The 5,686-nt window shown below is 35.2% G+C and overlaps 1 long non-coding RNA gene across 27 annotated transcripts; it reads right to left on the reverse strand.

Annotated features, from left to right (window-relative positions):
- Positions 1-345: 345 nt before the first annotated feature.
- Positions 346-5,351, reverse strand: LOC110776372 (uncharacterized). 27 transcript variants are annotated; one of them, XR_008919410.1, is made up of 10 exons: positions 5,101-5,348; positions 3,124-3,503; positions 2,855-3,017; positions 2,253-2,307; positions 2,063-2,146; positions 1,719-1,795; positions 1,499-1,573; positions 898-1,017; positions 658-752; positions 346-562 (listed from the first exon to the last, which is right to left on the reverse strand). It is a non-coding gene; the product is annotated as an uncharacterized lncRNA (long non-coding RNA). The 27 variants fall into 27 exon arrangements; XR_008919411.1 differs by having other exon boundaries at positions 346-1,017; positions 3,124-3,198; positions 3,278-3,350; positions 3,441-3,503; positions 5,101-5,346; XR_008919403.1 differs by adding an exon at positions 4,340-4,365 and having other exon boundaries at positions 346-1,017; positions 3,124-3,350; positions 3,441-3,503; positions 5,101-5,346.
- Positions 5,352-5,686: the final 335 nt, after the last annotated feature.

Genomic DNA, 5,686 nt, shown 5'->3' on the forward strand with positions numbered 1-5,686 from the left:
TGAAATCCGGTTTTACGGGGCGGGGCCCGGCATACTCGGTTTTGTGGGTTGGCGCCCGAATTTGACTTGCCTTATATGATTTTGAGTAGAAAAGGCCTAGTAAGACCAATGGGATGGTCCACTAGTTGAGATTGAACTTGGATTTTGAAATTGGATTTTGGAAGTTGTATTTTGTACCGAGTTCCGGGAAGGGAACGGTCTCGGGGATTGGATTTTGGATTTTGGATTTCGGAGGCATTCTTAGCAATTGGGATTTCCGCCTGGAGTGACTCCAATCGCCTAACAAGGATAATGGTTTCGTCATCATCCCAAAGGGGAGACACAAATTAGGTGTCTACAACATCCTTCACAAGAAAGAGATCATCTTTTAGAATTATACCTGAATACTATGATCCTTCACAGCAGAAGTAAGAATTTCAGACCCAAAATCATTGGATCTTGGGTATGTGTGCGTTAAAAGTTTAAGTAGAACATCTGTCTTAAACACAAACTCCCATGGATACAATGTAAGGGTTACTTGATGCATCTTTTGAGATAATCCAAGGATTTGGGAGTCCACTTGCTGTAGAAAAGCGGACATCAAAATGATTTAGTCTTCATTCTTTTCAGTTGTATAAACAAAGAAAACATAACCACATAATATAAAGGCTTTGTCACCATAGATTCCAAGTCATCTCCCTTGGGTTTGTTAATAAAACTGGACAACTTGGCCTCTGCTGTCTATCTTCATCAATCCATAATCAGATGCACGGCTGGTATAAGGCGTAAATGAAGCAGTTACCTAGGAGTTAATATGGATATTGTATATACCTCTATTGATACAGTACTCATCAGAATATCAATAAGCTTGTAGCATCCTCCAACATTAACCTGTATTGTGAATTCAAATTTACTTACAACAGGTATTGTTCTGCTGGTATGAGGAAATAGTTGAGCTCATGCACCTCCTCGCAATATAATTGATGCCACATTTTTCGGATCAACTCTTTGTCTTTCGATAAGCGGTGCCTCCCTAATCTGCAATATAATTAAACCTCAAACACTAAAACTTTCTTTTCTTTGGATGAGAAAAACAGTCTGAAAAACGAACAAATACTACCTTAAACTAAACCACAATAGAAGATACTCTCATAGACAGCATAACATAGTATTCAACTCCCTGTTCTTCATGATATACTTCTCCAATGGTAGGTAATGCAAAATATTAATGACAGTAATTATAATTTACAAGAGATAATTAATAATACGATAAAATCATAAAAGTCTCTAGGTCACTTGGTGATAAGCAAACTAGTAGTTGCTGAGTTTCCCTTCTATATACATTAATCAAGCATTTATGACTTCTAGCTAGACCTGTAAAGTCCATATGCATTTACAATATCACATGGTTCATAATTCAGGATGCATCAACATATATCAACAGTTATTTCATAAAAGGAAGTAAAAGACAATGGAAAAGAGATAGTGTTGAAAGTCTTGAAACCCATAAATGACTCACCAGAATCACCTGCTATAATGCGAGTAGTTGGTGTTGCTCATTTGAAGTCAGTCTTCTCTGGTATGTACAGCCTGACTTTTGGATGATAAAGTTAAATGCACCCAAGTCAAACAAAGAAAACGAGTATCATAAAGCAGGGAGCACCAGAAACATAGTACTATTTAATTAACAAAGTGAATGATGAAAGTAATTCCATTGAGGTGCTCGACCAAGTACTTACCACCTTCTTATGCATTGGAAGTGGGGCCCGTATGTGATCCAGCATTGTTATGACCTCGGTCATAACCAAGTTCCAACCTGCATAAGAAAGGTAACCTGAAATAAGAGCAGCGTATACAAAAAACGACGACAAAAAAATTCTCATCATCTTTAAGTGCTAAAATTTCTTCATTGGTACTTGGAATTTTGCTAAACTTTCTTCATCTGTACTTGGTAGCACCAAAAATTTATGTACCAACGCTATCTAAAAGAAGTACAGGTTGAAAGAAAAATAGATAGATACTGAGATTACCTTGTTTCTAAAGTGTAGAGGTTGAAAGGAAAATAGATAGATACTGAGATTACCTTGTTTCTAAAGTGATTAAGTTTGTCTAAGCTCGATAGCTTCGTTATTTTTAGAAGACATTTTTCAACATCTTCAATGCATTACTGCAAAAAAATTCTAGGATATAACTCAGACGGTGACATCAAATTTACTAATCATGATACAAATTTTAGCTTTCAATATTCCAGGCCAATAGAGTAAATGACCTACCTTGACTGTCTCATCTTGTCTCCTTTTGTTTAAAGCTCGCTTGAAAGCTCATGTTCTATTGTATAAAAACACAAGAGAAGTAGAAAGGTAGTTAGACTTAATTACTAGTTCCTCAACATGTTTAATTGCATGGCTATCTCAATTCAATGTGATGTTAATGTAACATCAATGATGTTCATGTAACAACATCGATGTTCATTTAGCTTCCAAATGATATTTTGGTTGTTGTTAACGTTGCAGCAACACCAGCTACCCATACAAATAGTTCTCTTCTACTGATACATATAGGAAAAAGGGAGATAATAAAAAAAGTTATAAGTCGGAAAGGGTTTAACCAAAAGATATCATCACCCATACACACAGAAAAATATGCACTGACTGGTGGAAGTATATTGACTTCAGAGAAACAGAATAAGTGAGACTAAACTCACGAATTAACAAAGAAAAATTAAGAATAAGAAGAGTATATCTCTTGAAAAAGAAAGTACTAAGAGCGTACTATGAAGAATTTTCCAAAAATTAAAAACAGAACTTTGATCCCCCAAAATAAAGGTATAGTGAAGCCAAGTATGCAAATCCACCCGAATATATAACTATTTTACCTATTTCCTGACGGAAGATATCATACTCTTTCAAAACTAGAGATGTTTGTCTTCTGTTTGCGATTCTCCATGAAAATTCGGTTAAGTGTAGCAGCTAGTGAATTCCACCTTCAACTAATTAACCTCTTCTCCACGGTTTGTAGTCGCAAAAGAAAGTATTCATCTATGACAAACAAAATGAAGTATACCAGTTTAGGATGCAAAACAGTGCAATATTTTTTGATAAAAAAGATGTAATATAGATTTTTCACATTCTTATATAGTCATACCGAAAGATACTCTCTTCGTTCCACAATGAATGTTCTATCTACTTTTGTAAATTCATATATCCAACTTCTACTATTCTGAAAACATTGGGTGAATATTGCTCAAAAGTTCCAGTTCTTAAGCAAGGGAAGAATATAGAAATCCAAGAATCTATACCTTCAAGTATCTTCCTGGGTGGGTGTTTTTGTATGCGTATTTGCAAGCCAAAGAAATACTCTCAGTCGCGTACCTGCACTTGTTTATATTAGTACATTACTTCTGGTGAGTGGGGGAGCTCATATATTTTCTCTGACATATAACATCAACATCGCAAGCTCACTGGATTAGGACAGACTATAAGGGGGCATCTTTCCCAGAATTTGATCTCATAGGGCCCGTCATCCTGACCACATTATATAAATATGTAAAGATTTTGGCACAAAAAATACTTTAACCGTTTAAAACATTGATTTTTTGTCTATATTGTTGTTTGTGCACAAAAATGTGAGCCACTGGGGTAGTTTACAAGGCTGAGATAACGTGGCTGAATATGGTAGTGGCAGTCAAGAAGCTGTGGAAAGCAAAGACTGACAGTGAGGCAGGGAACGCGGGTGATTCTCGTAGGGGAGGTGAACCTTCTAGTCAAATTATTAGGATTTCTTCATAATGATAAGGAAGCTGTGATTTCATACGAGTACATGCATAATGGAAACCTTGGTGATACTTTACAAAAAAAAACAGGCAGGCGGGTTATTAGAAGATTGGGTGTCAAGATATAACATTGCAGTTGGAGTTTCTCAAGGGCTTGCCTATCTTCATCATGATTGTCACCCACCAGTCATTCATCGGGATGTTAATCAAACAATATATTTGTGGATGCCAAACAAGCAAGGATTGCTGATTTTGGGTTGGCTAAGATGATGATCAAGAACAACGAAAATGTCTGTATGATTGCAGGTTCTCATAGCTCCTGGTAAGCCCCTGATTTATTCATATTTTCTGTTATAACTGATATATATATATATATATATATATATATATATATATATATATATATATATTTATATAAACCTGATCTAAACTATTAACTTGGATTTTTCATAGTTATCCTAAATTTAGTTACTACTGATAATATGACTTCAGAACAATGTCAGAACTACTGATAAAAAAACTGATCTTTATTTTTGTGATGCAGAGTATGGATACTCACTAAAAGTAGATGAAAGGAGTGATACCTACAGCTACGGGGTAGTTCTGTTGGAGCTCTTAACGAGAAGGAGGTGAAAGACGAAAAATTTGGAGAGCCAATAGATGTTGTAGAGTGGATAAGAAACAAACCAAGAAACAACAGATGTTTAGAAGAAGTGTTAGATCCAAGCTTAGCAGGAAACAATAAACATGTGCAAGAAGAGATGTTATTAGTACTTAGAATCGCGCTCTTTTGCACCGCAAAAGTACCAAAGGATAGACCCACAATGAGAGATGTGATCACAATGCTTGGAGAAGCAAAGCCTAGGAGAAAACGCAACAGTAATAGTGTAACTACAGCTAACATAGACAAGAATAAACCAGTTTTTACAGCTTCGCCAGTAAATGCATCATCTAATAAACCAATTAATGAGACAACAATCGTGTCTCTCTAGAGTTAACTATCTTATCTTGCATATTCTTAGTTGTAACTTTGTATGTAGCATTCTTTTTATATTCACTTTAGTGCACAATTCCATAATTAATCAAATCGAATTAAGAACTTAAATGCTCAATTTCTCTGCTTGCAACAAAACAAAAAATAAAACACACAAACCAAAACAATCAACCCAACAATAAAAATATCAAAACCTAATGTTCAGAATCACTCGTTCAAATTCCGAGAAAATATAACAATCACTCAATCAAATATAATCAAAATCCAAGAAAATATAACAATCAATCGATCAAATTAGGTGAACAGAGAAGAGGAGGGACGCACCGAAGACGGTTTTTGAAGGGTTTGCTATTACCTGATTCGACGGCTCCGTGCTGTTGCTTAAGTGATTGCCTATGAACCTAGCTTTCTACAGCAATTTCGCGATTTTCAATTGATGATGGAGGGTTTCAATTTCGTGGGTATTGATGGTGGTTCCGAGGGTATATGGTGATTTGAAACTGATTTCAGTTTCATTGTTGATGGAGGGTTGAAACGCTTTCCCCTTTTTCTTTATTTTTTTCTTTATTTAAGTTTTTTTTTTGAAGGTTCTTTATTTTATTTAAGTTTAAGTCTCATTAAATAATTTGATAAGTTACTGTTTATGATGCTTTTTTATAATTCTTTTTCTAAGAAGGCGCTCAATTTTAACTTTTAGGCGAATTTAATAAAATAATAACTTTCACATCTAAGGTGTCGCCTGTAAATAAAAGGTGACTCATAAGGTTACAGTGTCACCTGTAAAACAAAGGCGAAAATATAAGGTCAATTCTGTAGTGTGGGAAAGAATATAAAATAAACTAAAACAAACACCTAAGGTGTCGCCTGCAATATAAGAGGCGACACGTAAACTATATGTATCCCCTGTAATGTAGAAGGGGACCAATAAAGTATACACGTCC

The sequence above is a fragment of the Spinacia oleracea genome, chromosome 4 (genome assembly GCF_020520425.1).
Source record: "Spinacia oleracea cultivar Varoflay chromosome 4, BTI_SOV_V1, whole genome shotgun sequence".
Lineage (NCBI taxonomy): Eukaryota > Viridiplantae > Streptophyta > Magnoliopsida > Caryophyllales > Amaranthaceae > Spinacia > Spinacia oleracea.